This window comes from Zalophus californianus, chromosome 8, assembly GCF_009762305.2.
Source record: "Zalophus californianus isolate mZalCal1 chromosome 8, mZalCal1.pri.v2, whole genome shotgun sequence".
Lineage (NCBI taxonomy): Eukaryota > Metazoa > Chordata > Mammalia > Carnivora > Otariidae > Zalophus > Zalophus californianus.
This window is the reverse complement of record NC_045602.1, coordinates 124,228,137-124,246,253: the sequence shown is the minus strand read 5'-3', so window position 1 is coordinate 124,246,253 and position 18,117 is coordinate 124,228,137. Positions and strand designations below refer to the sequence as shown.

At 44.3% G+C, this 18,117-nt stretch overlaps 1 protein-coding gene across 4 annotated transcripts in view; it reads right to left on the bottom strand.

The window, feature by feature from the left end:
• GDAP1L1 (ganglioside induced differentiation associated protein 1 like 1) overlaps window positions 1–18,117 on the bottom strand; it is a 54,061-nt gene that overhangs the window by 35,827 nt on the left and 117 nt on the right. The window contains exon 2 of one of the 4 annotated variants that reach the window (XM_027621497.2): window positions 17,398–17,695. The gene's annotated coding sequence lies outside the window, so the exon portion shown is untranslated. Of the gene's footprint in view, window positions 1–17,397; window positions 18,116–18,117 lie in introns of those variants that run through there. The other 3 variants (XM_027621501.2, XM_027621499.2, XM_027621498.2) reach the window with 3 other exon arrangements.

Here is an 18,117-nt window from a genome sequence, read left to right as displayed (position 1 = left end):
TCTCAATGAGATGCCAACAGCGTGGTCTCCAGGTGAGTGTTCTCTATGGACTACTTTGTGTTTGGCTGTATGTTGTTGTGTTTTTTTTTTTTCTTTTCTCTTCCGAACATCTATTACTTTTGAATAAGAAAAACTAACCAGCAGGAACTCTGGTTTTAAACTCTATTTTAGATCTCTAATTTATTTTAGCCAGCTTTATCTAGTTGGCAATGTTACTATTTGAGAAAATTACACACAGAAAAACAAAGTGAATGCTTCCAATAACCACTTAACAAAGAAGCTGAGACCCAGAGAAATAAAGTGATTTATCTGTCCCAGGATACATGAGCAGAACTCAGGCCCTGACTTGCAGGTGGGTGTTTTTTGTTTTTTTTTTAAAGATTTTATTTATTTGAGAGAGAGAGAGAGAGAGAGAGCATGAGCAGTGGGAAGGGCAGAGGAAGAAGTAGGCTCCCCACTGAGCAGGGAGCCCCATGCAGGGCTTGATCCCAGGACCCTGGGATTATGACCTCAGCCAAAGGTAGACACTTAACCCACTGAGCCACCCAGGCGTCCCTGGGTGTTCTTTCTTATACACAACTCCCTGCCCTTCCTGCTGTGAACCTCTTACTGTTTTCTCTCACTAAGTCAGCAATGCAGGCTGTCTCAGGCATTCATGGCCTCACAGGTTGGATATTTCACTTCATGGATGGGATTTGTGTAGATTCCAGAGTGGAGACAGCCATCAGACCAGGCAGCCTCCACATATGCCTTTGCTTACTGGAAAACCACAACAGGCTGCAGATCGAATGCACAGAACTTCTGGCAGAAGCCTGTCCCTGGCACCAGGGCCACTTTGAAAGTCTGTTATTGGGTGATCTGCAAAGGCTGCAGGCAAGTCTGTGCCATTTCTGCCACATGGGACATCTTGGGCGTATCCAGGATTGCTGAGAAGTTCTCCATGGACACCTCCTCCAGTCTGGCTCTGGCTTCTCTGAGCCAAGTGAAACATGTAGGGCACTTCTCCAGGGGTCCCCGCCATGCTGAGCAGGGCTTAGGACTGGGCTCCACTCCTTTTCCATTTGATAGGACCCAGCAGAGGGAATGCAAAAGCATTCATGCTGCCCCAGAACCTATGGCAGCAGCTTTGGGCTCTGCAGAAGCACCAGGGGCTGGGCTCAGCTGTGACAGGGTGGAAAATTCACAGGGTGAACGGATCGCAGGTCTCACAGCTGAGAAATGAGCATAAGGATTTTTTATCGTTTTCTTTTGTTTTGTTTTCCCTGGCATCTGGGCAGATGAGTCCACGGTGGATGTTCTGGGTGTCCTAAGGTCAGCTGCAGAATACATTTCATTGTGGGGCCCTGGTCTGCGATAAAGAGTATCTCTGGGCTAAGATGATTCTCGGAGGTGGTTCCTGGGTTTGGGGTCCACTGGGAGAAGGTGCGTTGGAAGTGCAGTAGAGAAATTCTGAAGGCCAGAGACTGAGAGACTTGAACCTAAAGCACTGACAGGTTCTTAAGGCCCACACTGAGAAATTCTTTCTACACCTTATCAGGGAAAGACAAACAGGCACTTACATGACTAAATCTTAAGAACAGATTGCATAGTAATAATCAAAGAGGTGTTGATTTAAAAAAAAATCTTCAGTGGCTTCTCAAGAAAATTATAAGAATAATACACATTAATCATAACAAATTCAAATAATACATAATGTAAGAAGTAAATATAACTCCACTCTCCTGAAGAGGTACAAAATAAAGTAAGGTATCATTTTTCAAACTACAAGATAGGCAAGCTTAAAAAAATGGTCATCTCCAGCCCTGGCAAGGGTATAGGCCAGGGTTTTTTAACCTCAGCACTCCTGACATAATTCTTCCTTTGTGGTGGAGGCTCTCCTGTTTATTGTAGGATGCTTAGCAGCATCCCTGGCTGCTACCCCCTAGACACCAGTAGCATCTCCAGCACTACCTCCCAGGCTGTGACAACCAAGAATGTCTCCAAGCATTGTCAAATGTCCCCCCCCCAGGGGGGGGGAGGGTACAAAATGAGCCCCTGCTAAGAGCCATTGTAGGCAAATGGACACCCCAAACACCACTTGTGGGAGTGGTATCTGGCAGTTTAACATACTTATCAGATATTAAAATTTGTGTCACAGAGCGCCTAGGTGGCTCAGTTGGTTAAGTGTCTGCCTTCAGCTCAGGTCATGATCTCTGGGTCCTGGGGTCGAGCCCCACATCGGACTCCCTGCTCAGCAGGGAGTCTGCAGCCCCCTCTCCCTCTGCCCCTCCCCTCCTGCTCATTCTCTCAAATCAATCAATCAATCAATCAATCTTTTAAAAAATTTTGTGTCACAAGGAACTTCACTTTAAAATACATTTACAGGAGTACAAACTTGTTCAACGAGCACTAATGATAATAACGGATAATGGCACTAGTGGTTAATGCAGCACTATTGGTAATATTTTAAAAACTGGTTATAATATTGGTAGGAAATTGCTTAAATATCTATCTAGCTAGCTAGCTGCAAAATGCCCAGACATACAACTGAATTAGGCCTGATATACAGAGGTCTTCAAGATAAAATTGTTATGGGGGAGAGGGGGCACCTGGATGGCTCAGTCAGTTGAGTGGCTGCCTCAGGTCATGATTTCAGGGCCCTGGGATCAAACCCCACACGGGGCTCTCTGCCCGGCAGGGAGTTGCTTGTCCCTCTCCCTCTGCTCCTCCCCCATTCCTGCTCTCTCAAATAAATAAATAAATAAATAATCTTTAAAAAAATTGTTGTCGGGGGGAAAAAGCAAGGTGCGGAAGAGTGTAGAGAACATTTTTGTAAAGTTTAAAGAACAAAATTGTATGAATAAATGGGTGTGTGTCTATACATATATATGTATATAGAAAAATATGTACATCAAAATATGTATGGATCCATGTTTTTAAAGCCTGGAAGAGAGTGCACTAAACCGCACACTGTGACTATCTTTCCGCAGAGTAGGGTGGAGAGGTACGGGGTGGGGGGGAACATCTGGGATTTTCCATCTCTACTTTAAATATTTCCGAATCACTTGTATCATTTTACAACAAGGGCGTTGCAAAATAATAAAGATAAAAGTAAGAAGTAGAAAAGGAAAAAAGGAGAAAAAGGAAGGAACCGTGGCTGGAGTCCTGCCTGCTCTCCCCTGGAGTAAGTAAACCTGACTTAAAGGCTTGCCCTGCACTTTGAAGATCCCAAGGCAGCATCAGAGGTAGCGCGGCACCAGATCTTCAAAGCAATTCTTCTGGGGTTGGGGGCGGGGTAGTCATTTCCATCCTGCAAATGGGGAGACTGAGACTCAGGGAGTGCCATGATTCCCCCAAGGGCCCACGTCTCTGGCGTCCCAGGGACCACTCCCCCAAAGTCACGGGAGCAGGTCCAGCCACAGGCTCTCACAACCACGGGCCTCACAAGCCAGCCCTGTTCAAGTGCTCCTACTTGTGGTCTCTATGCCTGCAGCTCTTCTTCAGCTCTTACTCCAAGCAAAGCTGGTATTCTGCTCCCAAGGTCATTTTCCTCCTTCTGGCTCTCCTTTGCTGAAGGCATCATGCTTTAGGAAGAAGAGGGATTTGAGATCCAACCCCTGTCACCCACCAGTTCAACTGGTGGCTTCACCTCTCTGGGCCTCATCTGTAAAATGGAGATAAATGTACCTAACACCCAGAGTTGTTTTGAGGCTCAAAGGAACCACATTTGCAAATGCATTTTGTAAAACAGAAAGCACGTACAGATACTAGCTGATTTTATTTTGGCAAAATAAAACTCCAGCTCTCTTCCTATGGGGTTAGAGTAACACTGCTGGGGTCACTACAAGGGAGAAGACACTGAATGGAAATCTGAACCTGAAATATTGTACAAAGATTTACAATATATTGCCAATACGTTGAGAAGGCCACAGGGAGTTCAGAAAATGGGTCAGTCCATCCAAGCTAGTCAATCTTAGTCCAGCTAGAAGGACCCTTGAAGGGGATAGGAGTTCTGGCTCCCTGACAGGGGACATATGGGCCGAAGATCTAGATGTGGAGTCAACAGCAAGTTTCCACCAGAGCCGTGGAAGACATTTACTCTTTCTGCCTGCCTGTTCCCTCTATCCCTTTCTTTGAGTAATAGCAATCCATTTTTTCCTTTGGAGAAATACCCTACCCATTCTCTGTAGTCTTGGTGAGATGGCCAGAGTGCCTGGCGAAGAGGTGGGCACTCTATCAAGCTAAAGGAGAACATTTCTTGAGGTCAAACCTATACTGCTGTGTGGGTAATTCATGATTCCTAGGAAGCCCGCAGTGCCCCAGCCATTTAGTGAATGGTCTTTGCTGCTTCGGAGCCATTGCTCAGCTCTGAGTCTGAAATTTTTCTTGAGTCCATAGTGAGATGAGAGTCTTAAAATCTGGCTTTTTGGGGAGGAAAAAAGATTTCCTAATTTCTAAACTCTCTGTAGATCAAGAACACAAATTGGAGGTGAGAGGATAGAGATTTTCTATAAGCCACAGTGGGGGGATGACACACTGTAAGATTAAAGAGAGGTTCCCATAGAGTGGGAAGGGACAAAGGCCTTCTGGGCCTGCCCAGGAGAAAAAGCAGGACAAGTGTTCTGGTCTGCCCTCCTTGAAAGGCCTTTCAGAGGAGACCACACTGGCTGGGTCGCAGCACCAAGTTGGCACCTCGGCCGTAAAAGTAGCCCCAGGAGATGAGACGGTGCAAAAGGGCAGTTCTCTCCTTCCCCTTCCACCGTGTGCCATGTGGGTAATCTGGAAGTGTACGCCTGCCCCAGTGAGGGGCTGGGCAGGCGAGGAAAGCTCAGGAGACAAGCCGAGAGGACTGTGGCACATGACAACCTCATGACTAGAAACACTGGCAATGTTCATGATTCTGCTCAGGAAGGAAATCGGGCCAGCCCTGTCTTGGTGGGTCCCACCAGAATCCATAATGCCGAGTGACAAGTCCAGGGCAGCCACATGGCTGGGAAGACCAGCAACGGGGAGGGAACATACCTGAACCACAAAGCTCGTTTGCTGCCCCTTCCTCCTGCCCAGATGCCACTTGAGGGGGGAGGATGGAAGAAAAGGGAGGGGAGAAAACCCTGAAATACTGAGTATTTATGCACAGTATGAACTGGAAGAGAGGGAAACAGCCCCCAGCACTGGGAGAATGGGGTCTGAGATCCAGGTGAGAGGGGTGAAACACAGGAAATTGTACAGTTTTGGACCAGAGTAGCAGCAGGTAAAATCTGATGCTGCTAAGGGGCCAAAGAACTTGACTCTTGCACAGAGGGGCACAGAAGAATGAAAAATGGGACTAGATCACTCTGACGACGATGCCCCAGAGAAGCTGCCTGGGAATTCCTGGCAGCCGGCAGAGGCTCTGGTCTCCAGTCCGGGAAGGCCTGGTCATTCAGCATTCCTGTTGGTTGAGTGACCTTTCTGATATCCTTTCCAAGAGAGCCACAGGTTTTTCTCCTCTCAGACACAGCGTCATCCCTGAAGAGCACATGAGATGAGAGGAGTGGGAGGCAAAGCCCCTGAGGACCAGCAGCTGGGTAGAGGAGGAGTGGCTGAGAGCAGGGCCACAGAGGCCAGAAGGGGACTGGAGTTAAGAAGGAGGTCATGTCCAGTGTCAGTACTCAGAACTCAAGCAACGTAAGAACTGAGAAAGAGGAGCAAGATGGCAGAGGAGTAGGAGACCTGGATTTCGTCTGGTCTCAGGAATTCAGCTGAAGAGGGATCAAACCATTCTGAACACCTACAAACTCAACAGGAGATCGAAGAGGAGAGTAGCAACAACTCTCTGAACAGAGAAGCGACCACTTCCTGGAAGTCGGGCCACTGCTTCTCCAGCAGGGACCCAACAAGCGGCAGAGCTGGGGAGACTCCCCTTCCTCCCCCGGGAGGAGCGGCGCGGGAGCGCACCGCAGGGATCTGCTGGGTTTGGAGACTCCACACGGGGTCAGGTGCCAGAGATAGCAACGCTCGGTCACAGGCCGGGTGAGCGCGGAGAGCGGCCGGAGACCGGGGACAAGGGAGTGACTGCTTTTCTCTGTGGGCACACTGAGGAGCAGGGCCCCGAGTTCTCAGCTCCTCTGGGTGGAGATTGGGAGGCCACCATTTTTGCCCTGGTCCTCCAAAACTGTACCAGAGCTTGCAGGGAACAAAAGCTCCTGAGATCAAACCCGAGCAGCTTGCTTAGCCCGGACCGACAAGGGCGGGGCAATTCAGCCTCCAGCAAAGACATTTAGAAAGCACAGCAACAGGCCCCTCCCCCAGAAGATCAGCACAAACAGCCAGCAAGCCAAGACCAAGTTTACCGATCAAGGAGAACGGGAGAACTCCAGCACGAGGGGAATACTGCACATAGAATTCATGGCTTTTTTTTTTACCATGATTCATTAGTTCATCAAAGTTAATTTTTGTTAACTGTTTTTTTTTTCTTTTTCCCTTTTTCAACCAACATCTTATCAATCTCTTTTTAAAAAAAAAACTTTTTATTTTTCATTTTTAGAGTCATATTTCATCCCTTCATAGTAGTTACCCTTATTTTTGGCATATATATAAGTTGTTCTTTCTTTAAAATTTTGAGATACAGTTTCTTCTAACAGATCAAAATATACCCTAAATCACTAGTGTATGGCTCTGTTCTAGTCTCCTGCATGATCACATTCTCTCCCTTTTTTTTTCTTAAATCTTCTTTCTTTTTTCAAACAACTTCTTATCAAGTCCTTTTATAAAATCTTTTTTTTTCTTTTTTTTTTTTCTCTTTCTTTTTTCTTTCTTTCCCTTTCTTTTCCCCTGGTTTCAGGTCTTTTCTGATTTGTATACAGTATATTTGCTGGGGACGTTGTAAACCTGTTAGCATTTTGTTCTCTCATTCATCTATTCTCCTCTGGACAAAATGACAAGATGAAAAAAATCACCTCAGCAAAAAGAACAAGAGGTAGTACCGTCAGCCAGGGACCTACTCAATACGGACATTAGTACGATGTCGGACCTAGAGTTCAGAATCATGACTTTAAAGATACTAGCTGGGCTTGAAAAAAGCATGGAAGTTATTAGAGAAACCCTTTCTGGAGAAATAAAAGAACTAAAATCCAACCAAGTCGAAATCAAAAAGGCTATTGATGAGGTGCAATCAAAAATGGGGGCACTAACTGCTAGGATAAATGAGGCAGAAGAGAGAATCAGTGATATAGAAGACCAAATGATGGAAAATAAAGAGGCTGAGAAAAAGAGAGAGAAACAACTACAGGATCATGAGGGCAGAATTCGAGAGATAAGTGATACGATAAGACGAAACAACATTAGAATAATTGGGATCCCAGAAGAAGAATAAAGAGGGAGAGAGGCAGAAGGTATACTGGAGCAAATAATAGCAGAGAACTTCCCTAATGTGAGGAAGGAAACAGGCATCAAAATCCAGGAGGCACAGAGAACCCCTCTCAAAATCAATAATAATAGGTCAACACCCCGACATCTAATAGTAAAACTTAAGAGTCTCAGAGACAAAGAGAAAATCCTGAAAGCAGCTCGGGAGAAGAGATATGTAACCTACAATGGTAAAAATATTAGATTGGCAACAGACCTATCCACAGAGACCTGATAGGCCAGAAAGGACTGGCAAGATATCTTCAGAGCACTAAACGAGAAAAATATGCAGCCAAGAATACTATATCCAGCTAGGCTGTCATTGAAAATAGAAGGAGAGATAAAAAGCTTCCAGAACAAACAAAAACTAAAGGAATTTGCAAACACGAAACCAGCCCTCCAAGAAATATTGAAAGGGGTCCTCTAAGCAAAGAGAGAGCCTAAAAGCAGCATAGATCAGAAAGGAACACAGACAACATACAGTAACAGTCACCTTACAGGCAATACAGTGGCACTAAATTCATACCTTTCAATAGTTACCCTGAATGTAAATGGGCTAAATGCCCCAATCAAAAGACACAGGCTATCAGATTGGATTAAAAAACAAGACCCATCCATATGCTGTCTGCAAGAGACTCATTTTAGACCCAAAGACACCCCCAGATTGAAAGTGAGGGGGTGGAAAACCATTTACCATGCTAATGGACACCAAAAGAAAGCTGGGGTGGCAATCCTTATATCAGACAAACTAGATTTTAAAACAAAGACTGTAATAAGAGATGAGGAAGGACACTATATCCTACTTAAAGGGTCTATCCAACAAGAAGATCTAACAATTGTAAATATCTATGCCCCGAGTAAGTCAGAGGGAGAGAGGTAACAATACCTAATCAGAGGGGAGTCAGAGAACTAGAACTCAATCACAAGACGAACCAGGAGAGATGATGGACTCTGAAAAACAAACTGAGGTTTCTGGAGGGGAGGAGGGTGGGGGGATGGGTTAGCCTGGTGATGGGTATTGAGGAGGGCACATTCTGCATGGAGCACTGGGTGTTATGAACAAACAGTGAATCATGGAACAGTACACCAAAACAAATTATGTAATATATGGTGATTAACATAACAATAAAAAAATTAAAAAAAAATATCTATGCCCCGAACATGGGAGCAGCCAATTATATAAGGCAATTAATAACAAAAGCAAAGAAACACATTGACAACAATACAATAATAGTGGGGGACTTTAACACCCCCCTGACTGAAATGGACAGATCATCTAAGCAAAAGCTCAACAAGGAAATAAAGACTTTAAATGACACACTGGACCAAATGGACTTCACAGACATATTCAGAACATTCCATCCCAAGGCAACGGAATACACATTCTTCTCTTGTGCCCATGGAACATTCTCCAGAATTGATCACATCCTAGGTCACAAATCAGGTCTCAACCGGTACCAAAAGATTGGGATCATTCCCTGCATATTTTCAGACCACAATGCTTTGAAACTAGAACTCAATCACAAGAGGAAAATCGTAAAGAACTCAAATACGTGGAGGCTAAAGAGCATCCTACTAAAGAATGAATGGGTCAACCAGGAAATTAAAGAAGAATTAAAAAAATTCATGGAAACCAACGAAAATGAAAACACAACTGTCCAAAATCTTTGGGATACAGCAAAGGCAGTCCTGAGAGGAAAGTATATAGCAATACAAGCCTTTCTCAAGAAACAAGAAACGTCTCAAATACACAACCTAACCCTACACCTAAAGGAGCTGGAGAAAGAACAGCAAAGAAAGCCTAAACCCAGCAGGAGAAGAGAAATAATAAAGATCAGAGCAGAAATCAATGAACTAGAAACCAAAAGAACAGTAGAACAGATCAACGAAACTAGGAGCTGGTTCTTTGAAAGAATTAACAAGATTGATAAACCCCTGGCCAGACTGATTAAAAAGAAAAGAGAAATGACCCAAATCAACAAAATCATGAATGAAAGAGGAGAGATCACAACCAACACCAAAGAAATACAAACAATTATAAGAACATATTATGAGCAACTCTATGCCAGCAAATTAGATAACCTGAAAGAAATGGGTGCATTCCTAGAGATGTATCAACTACCAAAATTGAACCAGGAAGAAATAGAAAACCTGAACAGACCTATAACCACTAAGGAAATTGAAGCAGTCATCAAAAATCTCCCAAGAAACAAAAGCCCAGGGCCAGATGGCTTCCCAGGGGAATTCTATCAGACATTTAAAGAAGAATTAATACCTATTCTCCTGAAACTGTTCCAAAAAATAGAAATGGAAGGAAAACTTCCAAATTCATTTTATGAGGCCACCATTACCTTGTTCCCAAAACCAGACAAAGACCCCATCAAAAAGGAGAATTACAGACCAATATCCTTGATGAACATGGATGTAAAAATTCTCACCAAAATACTAGCCAATAGGATCCAACAGTACATTAAAAGGATTATTCACCACGACCAAGTGGGATTTATCCCTGGGCTGCAAGGCTGGTTCAACATCCGCAAATCAATCAACGTGATACAATACATTCACAAAAGAAAGAACAAGAATCATATGATCCTCTCAATAGATGCAGAAAAAGCATTTGACCAAGTACAGCATCCTTTCTTGATCAAAACTCATCAGAGTATAGGGATAGAGGGTACATACCTCAATATCATAAAAGCCATCTATGAAAAACCTACAGCGAATATCATTCTCAATGGGGAAAAGCTGAGAGCTTTTCCCCTAAGGTCAGGAACGCGGCAGGGATGTCCACTCTCACCACTGCTATTCAACATAGTATTAGAAGGACTAGCCACAGCAATCAGACAACAAAAAGAAATCAAAGGCATCCAAATTGGCAAAGAGGAAGTCAAACTCTCACTCTTTGCAGATGATATGATACTTTATGTGGAAAACCCAAAAGACTCCACCCCAAAACTGCTAGAACATAAAATTAAGCTACTTCCATACCCCTAAAAATACCTGGAACATCAATTCACACAAGTAGCAGGCTATAAAATCAATGCACAGAAATCAGTGGCATTCCTATACACCAACAACAAGACAGAAGAGAGACAAATCAAGGAGTCGATCCCATTCACAATTGCACCCAAAACCATAAGATACCTAGGAATCAATTTAACCAAAGAGGCAAAGGATCTGTACTCAGAAAACTATAAAATACTCAGGAAAGAAATTGAAGACACAAAGAAATGGAAAAACGTTCCATGCTCATGGACTGGGAGAACCAACATTGTGAAGATGTCAATGCTACCTAGAGCAATCTACACATTCAATGCAATCCCCATCAAAATACCATCCACTTTTTTCAAAGAAATGGAACAAATAATCCTAAAATTTGTATGGAACCAGAAGAGACCCCGAATAGCCAGAGGAATATTGAAAAAGAAAAGCAAAGCTGGCGGCATCACAATTCCGGACTTCCAGCTCTATTACAAAGCTGTCATCATCAAGACAGTATGGTACTGGCACAAAAACAGACACATAGATCAATGGAACAGAATCGAGAGCCCAGAAATGGACCCTCAACTCTGTGGTCAACTCATCTTTGACAAAGCAGGAAAGAATGTCCAATGGAAAAAAGACAGTCTCTTCAACAAATGGTGTTGGGAAAATTGGACAGCCACATGCAGAAGAATGAAACTGGACCATTTCCTTACACCACACACAAAAACAGACTCCAAATTGTTGAAAGACCTAAACGTGAGACAGGAGTCCATCAAAATCCTAAAGGAGAACACAGGTAGCAACCTCTTCGACCTCAGCCGCAGCAACTTCTTCCTAGAAACATCGCCAAAGGCACGGGAAGCCAGGGCAAAAATGAACTATTGGGATTTCATCAAGATAAAAAGCTTTTGCACAGCAAAAGAAACAGTCCACAAAACCAAAAGACAACCGACAGAATGGGAGAAAATATTTGCAAATGACCTATCAGATAAAGGGCTAGTATCCAAAATCTATAAAGAACTTATTAAACTCAACACCCAAGGAACAAATAATCCAATCAAGAAATGGGCAGAAGACATCAACAGACATTTTTCCAAAGAAGACATCCAAATGGCCAACAGGCACATGAAAAAGTGTTCAACGTCGCTCGGCATCAGGGAAATCCAAATCAAAACCTCAATGAGATACCAAGTCACACCAGTCAGAATGGCTAAAATTAACAAGTCAGGGAACGACAGATGTTGGCAGGGATGTGGAGAAAGGGGAACCCTCCTACACTGTTGGTGGGAATGCAAGCTGGTGCAGCCCCTCTGGAAAACAGTATGGAGGTTCCTCAAACAGTTGAAATTAGAGCTACCATTCGATCCAGCAATTGCACTACTGGGTATTTACCACAAAGATACAAATGTAGGGCCCCGAAGGGGTACGTGCACCCCGATGTTTATAGCAGCAATGTCCACAATAGCCAAACTGTGGAAAGAGCCAAGATGTCCATCGTCAGATGAATGGACAAAGAAGATGTGGTATATATACACAATGGAATATTATGCAGCCATCAAAAGGAATGAGATCTTGCCATTTGCAACGACGTGGATGGAACTGGAGGGTGTTATGCTTAGTGAAATAAGTCAATCAGAGAAAGACATGTATCATATTACCTCACTGATATGAGGAATTCTTAATATCAGGAACAAACTGGGTGTTACTGGAGTGGTGGGGGGTGGGAGGGATGGGGTGGCTGGGTGATAGACATTGGGGAGGGTATGTGCTATGGTGAGCGCTGTGAATTGTGCAAGACTGTTGAATCACAGATCTGTACCTCTGAAACAAATAATGCAACATATTTTAAGAAAAAAGAAAAAGAAGAAGATAGCAGGAGAGGAAGAATGAAGGGGAGTAAGTCAGAGGGGGAGACGAACCATGAGAGATGAGGGACTCTGAAAAACAAACTGAGGGTTCTAGAGGGGAGGAGGGTAGGGGGATGGGTTAGCCTGGTGATGGGTATTAAAGAGGGCACATTCTGCATGGAGCCCTGGGTGTTATGCACAAACAATGAATCATGGAACACTACATCAAAAACAAATGATGTAATATATGGTGATTAACATAACAATAAAAAATAAAAAAAAAAGAACTGAGAAAGAGGCCACTAGATGCAGCAACAAGGAAGTTACTTGTGACCTCAGCAAGATGTGTTTCCGTGGGGATGGAAGTCAGGCTACAGTGCGCAGTGGGCTGAGGAGAGAGAGAATTGAAGTAGTAGAGATACTATGGTTTTAAGGGGGAGGAAAGGACAGCTTTAGGGGGGGATTTGGATAGAAGGGGACTTTGTGGGTTTAGGTTTTCGCCCATTGTTTTTGTATTTTAAAGGATGCGAAAAGGTACCATATGTGTTTGCATGTATGGAAAAATGGTGTGAGTCCCCTGAGAACAGGGGCAAGATGGGAACCAAAGTGGTGTCAAAGTAGAGACTGATCTCAGAGAGAAGGGGGAGGAATGGCTATAGAGCCGGGCCAAGAGGAAAGGACACAGAGTGAGACCTCATGTCCAACGGCTTCTGAGGACACAGGTGCACCTTTCTGGTGAAATCTTTTCTTTTTCCCTCGGGCAGAATTAGACACTCATGAGTGTATAAGCAGAGAATGAAGAAATACCTTGACAAATTATAGCTACATGTCAACGCTTGAGAGGGAAGATTGGTTAAGAGACCATGAAGGGCAAGGAAAGAATTCTTGGAGTTAGGCTGAGCCAGGAAACCATGATATAACAGTTCAAATGTAGAGTAAGTTGAAGACTTATCAAGACTTAACCCAAATTGAAAAACTCAAAGCAGCTATTGTGAACTGCCAGATAGAGTAAGTATGAGTACCTAAAGGCTTAGCTCAACAGCCTTGGAGCAGGGGCTCTTTACATTTCCAGTTGTTGTTTTGCATAAGTAATACATCATCAGGATCCAACAGTCAGAACATAAGGTCCAGGCTGTCCCCACCCAGCCCCATGTATCTTCCTGTGCCTTGGATAGGTCCACGGGGCTGCCCCACAGATCTCCCAAGTTCAGTGTGTCTAAACTCAGCTCCTCATTTAGAGGCATCTCACCAGGCAGGCAGTGAGAGCAGCCTTCAGCCAGACTGCCTTGGTTCAAATTCCAGCCACACCACTTCCTAGCTGTGTGACCTCAGACAAGTTACTGTACTTCTCTGTCAGTTACCTCATCTGGAAAATGAAGCTGATAATGGTACTCTCATGAGACTGTTGAGAGGATGAGACTGAATTTGCGGACACACAGTAAGAGCTGTAAGAGTATGAGCTTTTATTATTATCCCCAATTTAAATGTTGTTCTCCATCTGTTCACTGCCTATAGGATTCAGTAGGGTGACATTAGAAATAGGTAACAATACCTAATCAGTGGCTCAAACCAGAAAGTAAATTTTCATTATCCACTTTCGCTCACTGTCCATCCTGTTCACATTTAATCTCTCACCGAAGCCCGATGTATTAAACTTTCAATCTGCTACCCTGCTCTCCAGGCCTATGACCACCTGCTCTTTAGATCACTGCCAACTCAGGCCCAGATCACTGTGCCATCCAGGCTCTAACCACAGTAATTGTTCTAAAGTAAAATGGTCATTTCTCTTCTCTTCCACAGTCCCCACAATTCTGAAAATAAACCCCCTGATACAGTCTCTAAGATGAAGACCCTTCATGATGGGATTCCTGCTATCACCTGCACTTCCAACTCCTGATGTCCAAAACTAAACTCCCCAATTCCCCAAACTCACTGGCTTCCTGGATTTCTCTCCCTGGTGAATGGTGCCACCTACTGGCCGCTCATACACTCAGGCCAGACACCTCTGACCAGCATGCCCAGCCAAGTCCCGCTATCTTAGATACTGTGGCCCCTTAGGTGCCTTTACCCCCTTCAGCCACTGTTGCAGTTCTGGCCTTTATTTACATTAATTCAAATGTCTTCAAACAGGCCTCTCTTACATTCCCCTCCTTCCTCATCTACTTTCTAAGAGGCTGCCAGAGTGCTAGAAGTGGTCCACTGGTATATCACTATTTTACTCATGGACGAAACGCAAGCTATTTAACACGACTCTCTCCTTGAATTGGCTTGGGCCCTCTCCAGTCTCATCTTTGTCCTTTCCCACTTCCCAGATCAATGTCTGACTTTCAAGTTTAGACAGAACCTCCTCAGGAAGCCTTGTCTGAGACATCCCCCTGCACCTCCAGACAGGGCTAGGCAACCCTTCTGGGTGCCCATAGGGCATCCTGTGCCCCCACTTATACACAGCACTGGGCAAGCAGCAGGTATTCACTAAAGTCTGTGGAAAGAAGAGTAGGAACTGAGGACAAGCAAGGAAACCTGACACACCGCAGTCCCACGGCAGAAACCAGGACGAAGCTCTCTTCCCTCTCCCAGACTTCCAAAAGGACACCACATATTTACTCCCCACTACCACACTGCTTTGATAACAGAAGTATTTCATAACAGGATAATGGTGGGGGATTAAAAATATTTAAATAGTTTCTGGCACATAGTGAACGTTCAGTGCTCTCACTTGACAAGTAATTACTGAGTGCCAACTCTGTGCCAGGCAAGAGTTTGGGCCCTGAGGATAGACTGTATTTTCATCAACTCTAAGACACCACTGTTTTAAAGACTCCCCATTTATTGTAGGTATAATCAAGAAAAAAACACATGCTACCAGGATACAGCTGTCAATTATAAGACACATCCATTTTTTCAGAGTGCTAAACGGTGGGAAATATCATCTAGGAGTCAATGAGAAAAGTAGTGATAAACAAAAGAGACAAAGTCTCTGTTCTCAGCTCACTTCTAGTGAGGGGAGTGGTAATGAATATATATTGTCAGGTAGTGGCAAGTGCTATAATGAAAAATAAAGCCAGTTCAAGGGATACAGATGAAGGGGGCTTCTGGGGTAGCCAGGAAAGGCCCTGATGGGGAACCGATATGAGCAGAGACTTCAATGAAGAGGAGAGTTGTGGGTAAACAACGTTCCAAGCAGAGGGAACATCAAATACAAAAGGCCTGAGAGGGAAATGTGCCTGGTAAGTTCAGGAACAGGCAAGTCAAGGGCAGCTGGAACAGAGTCCCACACACTAGGCAGCACATTTCCTCAGCAGCACATTTCCTCAAGCCCAGTGTATTTCCGGTGAAAGCAAGTACGCCTGATCTAGTTAGGGTGTGTTAAGGGGAAGATGGGTAAAGGCTAAGAAAAGTGGACTCAGTGGCTAGCAAGATGAGTGTAGAGTCAGATGGCTTAGATCTGAATCCCAATTCTGGCACTTACAAGCTGTGTAGCCTTGGTAAGTTATCTAACTGCTCTGATCCTTAGTATACTCAGCTGTAAAATGGACAAAATAAAAGCAACTGCTTTGCAAGTTGGCTACGAAGATTAAGTGAGACAATCCTTGTTGATCGTTATAATCACCACCGTCTACTCCAAAGTCATTTTCAAAATTGTATCAAGGTAAGGAATAATGTTTTTGAGCCTTAAAATCCTTAAGACGACTATTCCAGATTACCAGCTGGTAGGATGGCAGCCACATGGTTGGGAAAATAAATTTTTTTAAAGGTTTTGAACTTGCCTTCTTCAAAGTTATTTTTTTTAAATCAGTTATATTCCTATGTATGTTGTTTTTGCAGTATAATTTGACGAAATGAAGTCTCCTGTGTTCAATCAGTTATAAGATACATGGAATAGGAAGTACTGCTAAAGGATTTTACAGCTACCATAACTTTCTGATGAAATGACATTACTATGTGCATTAAGTTAAAACCCAGCCAATTTCCTAAATACAGAAAGTCTGCACATAATTTCGGGGCTTTTTCCATGACTGGGAAGACCCTGTGTTGCTAACATAGGAGGCCTATCTGGCTTTTTGTTCCCTCAGATCACGTTTTAAGTAGCTTCTCTATCTCATTCTGTCATGAGGTACCAGTGAGCCAGGCCTGTCTGTGATGACTTGAAATTTCAGGCCACAGCAGGTGGTGTGAGTTAACGGACTTCAGAGGTATTCCCCAGAGGTTCTTGCCTTCCAGCTATTCCCTGAGTAATGAGCCAGTCTCAGAAAGCATCTGACTTTATGATGGAGATATGCTTACATGAAGCACTTAAAAAATTTTTGGTTGTTAGTACTTAATGCCATAATGGAAGGAAGTAAGGTAGAATGAAGACTTCACCAAAACTGTATTTAGAACCTACTAGCCTCCAGGAATCGTTAGGCTTTGGGGATTCGTTACGGATCTAGGTATAGTCCTTGCCCTCAAGTATGAGAATTTTATCTGAAGCAGTATTTTCAAATGACAGCTTAATAACACATATTTAAGTCTTGATATAACTCACTTTGTAACTCCTGAGAAAAAAATGCACCATATTTTCCTCTTTTTTATTCTTTTCTAAGAGATGTTGAGAAATGGGCAGCAGTAGACGGACAGGCTTTTGAGACAGATTAAATCCTGACTCAGTCACTTACTAGCACTGGGTGACAGGACAAGGGGAGCTAGAACAAGGGATCTAACATCTGAGTCCCAGGCATCCTCATCTGTAAACTGTATAAAGTCACAAGAATATCACATGAGAAAACACGCACATTGCTGCCATTATTATTAGCATTATTAGGTTTGATGTTGGAACTTCACAATTAACAGATTTTTTTCATCCCCTGTCAGTTAATGAGCCTTTGGTAGGAACAAGGAGAACTTAAAATGTTTTACCCAGGGCCCACTACATGCTTTATGTTTAACATCCTTATACAATGACATGTAGATTCCACTCCCAGACATGGGTCAGGCATTCCAAGGTCTGGCTGTAGTTAAGCTGGACAGACTAAACTATTTCCAGCAGCCTATCTAGTTAGGTGACTATACCTGAGTATGGGGGGGGGGGGGATGGGAGGGTCCAGTTTTGGCTTAGGTAACAACCCTCACCCTAGTGTAGGGCCAGAACCAACTCTAGCCAACTCTTCCTTCTATTAAGGAAAGCTATCTTTTCCACAAAGCTCGGAGAAGTACGAACGTTTAACCGGGGCACGGTGAGTGCGGAGAAGCACAGCTACTTCAGCAGAACCACTCCCGGTGATGGCTGGCGGGCTGGCGGGCGGGCGGGCGGGCGGGCGGGCGGGGGGGAGGTTTGCAACTGCTGCACACATCACCCCTTCTCTGCCTTTCATCTGAGCAACTGTCAGAGTCCTACAAATAGAAAGATCCCTTAAAATCACCTAGTTAGGTGAACTGCCATAAGCCATTTTGCAAAATTTAGTGCGTATGTGCATTTCTCCGTCGAGTTCTCACTAGACTTTCCAAGGAGTCCGTGCCTGAAAAAAAAAAAAACGAGATTCGCTGATACGGTCCACTTCCTCACTGAACAGCTGGAGAAACTGTGGCCCGGACAGGTAAAAACAGCCGTCTCAAGTCAAACAGAGGCATTACAGCCATTCCAATTCCGGCCTCACATTCATGGCCCTGGCCGTGATTGATAACCTCTCCCGCGTCTCTGCAGGCCAGGAAACGAGGGCTTGCGTCCGAGATCTGGAGATGGTGCAGGCCGTCCGGTTCCTTCGCACCAAGGAGACTCGGGCCAAGAGCTCAGCGGGGCTCCGGTGCCGCGAAGATTCCCCCACCCCGGCCTCGGTCCCCGGAATTTCCGTTGCCATGGTGACTCCAGGGCGAGCACCAGGCCCAGGGAGACCTTGGGAAGTGAGGCGGCCGGGCGACTGCGAAGAACAGCTTCTACTCA